We start from the raw sequence: 3397 nt of genomic DNA on the forward strand, positions 1-3397 counted from the left end.
GATTGTGACCCAAAGTGATCTTCTCAGACAGGCTTGAACTACTCCTGTAAAAGGGTATTTGCATGGAAGTGGTCGTTCTTATGAAATTCTGTCTTGTGATCTTCAGGGTTTTTTCTTAGTTTCAACTTAATTTCTTGAAAATATAGAAAATGTGATGTTCACCATATGAATAAACTGGCAGTTGGATTCCCTGTCCCTTTGTGACACTGCAGTTTTCTGAAATGAGGGAGCCATTCTCAGGCCAGACAGACTATTGATAGATTTTCATGAAGATAATGTGGCCTTATTTTTTGTCTTAGCATGCACATAGATTGTTAGGATATATTTCTTCTATTGGTTATATTGATGGGCATTTCTCACCTAGAGAGATTCACAAGTGTGATAACTTTTATATTTATCGTGAATTTTGCATGAATGTTGTTTTTTTTACTCCGAAGATACCATAAGTATTTTTATTTCTTTATTTATTTTGCAATATTCAATCTAGGATGGACAATTCTGTGTTTTCCACAGAAAGTGAGCACACTTTCTCTTAACAAACACCTTCATAATTACTTGTGTGATAGTCACACCATTCCTTATCTGTTGAAATATATTACACCATTCCTTTTGTTTAAGAATAAATATAAATGTAATACAAGTGTATAGTGCACAAAAAAGCTGAAAATAATGAAGTAATTTTTAGGAAAGTCACAGAAAGCGTGCTCATCCTTTATTACTGATTGTAGCTCAGACATGAGTTTAAAACTTCTCAGCCCCGGTTAGGAGGGTGATGGGGTTGAGAAGGGAAAACAGTTGCTTACAGTCCATCAAAAAATACTTACATGTTAATAAAATATTTTTTTAATTTTGGTTTTTCCCTATATTTGCAGGTTATAAAATAGCAATCCCTGTGACTCAAATTTTAAGATCATGGATGGTATTTGAAAGGTGAGCCATTACCACCACCACCTGGTCCCTGTGCACACAAAAACTGACAAGCTGTGTCCACACAGATTACAGTCTAGAGAACCATCTGCGTCCAGTTCTAGTCAGTAGTAAATAGTGACCTTGAGTCAAAATGATCTCCACATACACAAAAACAATGTGTCACCATGTATATTAAGGTTAATGTTTCCTCCAATTTTTGAAGTAAAGTTAACTATGACAATGGCAACTACCTAATAAGAAGTGTTCTGAATTAATATTGGCGGTGACTTCATTCACACTTTACACAGAATGGACTATATGCCAAACAAGTAATTCACAAAGTAGGTCTAGAGAGACTGACCTAGGTGTGCCTGGAGGTGTTGGGTCCAAGAGCAAGGAACTTCCCAGTCATTCTCAAGTAGGATGCAGTCTGGATTCTCCCTAAATAATATTACTCTCATGCCTCTTTTCAGGTGCTCAGGATTCTGAATTCTAGTCTTAGTCAAATGTTTTGGATAATGACACATTTGCTCTTTATGATACTGCTTATGTATCATAAGTAATCTTCATTTTGCCTTTAAAACTTGACAGATTGTACTCAGGCATATTCCTTCAGCTATTACTTTCATTGTATTTTGAAATAAACGAATTGTTCTTTATGTTTGCTTTATTCACTGCTCCACTGACTTGCTTTCTATTAGAATGCGAGCATCTCTTTAGTCTTCTCATTCTTTGTTTGCAGATCTATAGCAATGTGTTAAAAAAAGTTGATTGTGTGACTGACTCAAAAAATATTCAGTTCAGTTTTCAATATAAAATGAAACATGAAAACCTTCAAAAAGTTAAATTAAATTTGAGATGTCACAATGCTACACAGACTAAAAACTAACTGCTCAGAAAGGACATGATCATATGGGATTGATGTATTCAGATAAATGAGAATTTCATCTTATTTACTCTTTCTGTGAGGTAGAAACATTTATTACCCTTGGTCTCAGAGCTAAGTCTTATGAGGATTTATGCTATCCTGGCAAGAGTTACACCATATTAATGTTTGCTATTTTTTTTCCTCCTCAGAGGGGAAGATTCTTCCCTTTCTAAATCATAATCCACATTTGTTATGCTGGGAATTTGCATGGTGTTGAAGTGAGAAAACAGGGAGTTTTCTGTGTGATCTTCTGATTGAGTCTGAACATCTTATAGGACCTGGGAAGTGGGGCTCTGACCTTCATGCCTGTGCTATAGTTGATATATTCCCTGGTCCATGTTCCTTTCCTTATCAGCAGTATCCACATTCTTTAACTTTGAACTGTTTATCCCTGTTGACTATGCCTCTCACTCTCCTCCCCTACTTAAGTGTCATGGGTAAGATGTGAGATATGGATGTGTGTTTGATAGGGGAAATATTTCACCTCCAGTTATGAAAAGTTAATAAAAACGACCTTCCTGTGGTGAGAAATCTTTCAGCTTGAGAATGGTCTTCCTCTCCAGGGCCAGAAACAAGAGAACTTGTTTTGAATGTTCACTCAAAAATCTGGAGGGGTTTTACAGTTAATGTCCATAGAACATGGGGCTCCACTAATGGCCGGCCCCAATGGTTTCTCAGTCACAGTAATCAATACTCAGCCTCTAGAAATTGATCACATTTTAATTTACATATATATTTTTCAAATAAATGGTTTCAGTGGTTTCTGATCCAGGTAAGCAGATTTCTGCTGTGCCTCTCTGAATGTCCCTCTCTCTAGATTTTGGGTGGCATTTTGATATGTCCGTCCATGTCAGTTCTCTGATGCGTGCATGCAGGGACTCCCAGCACCAGTGCATCCAGGTCTCACATTGCAGAATAAGGAACTCATGCCTGACTCAGAGGAGGATGAGACAGGCCAAGACAGAGAGCGCAGGGATCCACAGTGGAAATGGAGTTGCAAGGGTTCACAGAGGACACAAAATGGGTACATAGGCACAGAGTTGTGGTAATCTTCATGTAAATAGATGTTATAGGGGGATGTGTGTAAAGGATGCCTCATGGCCCAACATCAAGAAAACTGATCTATATTTTATCACCCCTTCTGCTCTGTAACCAGATTCTTCTTGCTGAAACCGGAAAAACCAATGTCCTGGCCTTTTAAATGAAGAACATTCAAAGGTTAGTGTGTTCTCATGAGCCCTAAGCTCTTGGATAGTTATAGGACCATTCATAAACAGAAGTATTTTTATGAACATGTGTGCTCTACTCTTGATATTTTCCCAAATTTGCAGTGATATATCCTGATCTTATGGTTTCTCTCTCTCTCTCTCTCTCTCTCTCTCTCTCTCTCTCTCTCTCTCTCTCTCTCTCTCCTTCCCTCCCTCCCTCCCTCTCTCTCTCTCCCTCTCTCTTTTACAGCACTGATATTATTTTTAATTTAAGTCTACAACTTTGGTTAATCCTGTTAATGTCACTTTAATATATATTGTAAACTAATTGAATTTATGTATGGAATACTAT

This window comes from Tenrec ecaudatus, unplaced genomic scaffold, assembly GCF_050624435.1.
Source record: "Tenrec ecaudatus isolate mTenEca1 unplaced genomic scaffold, mTenEca1.hap1 Scaffold_68, whole genome shotgun sequence".
Classification (NCBI taxonomy): domain Eukaryota; kingdom Metazoa; phylum Chordata; class Mammalia; order Afrosoricida; family Tenrecidae; genus Tenrec; species Tenrec ecaudatus.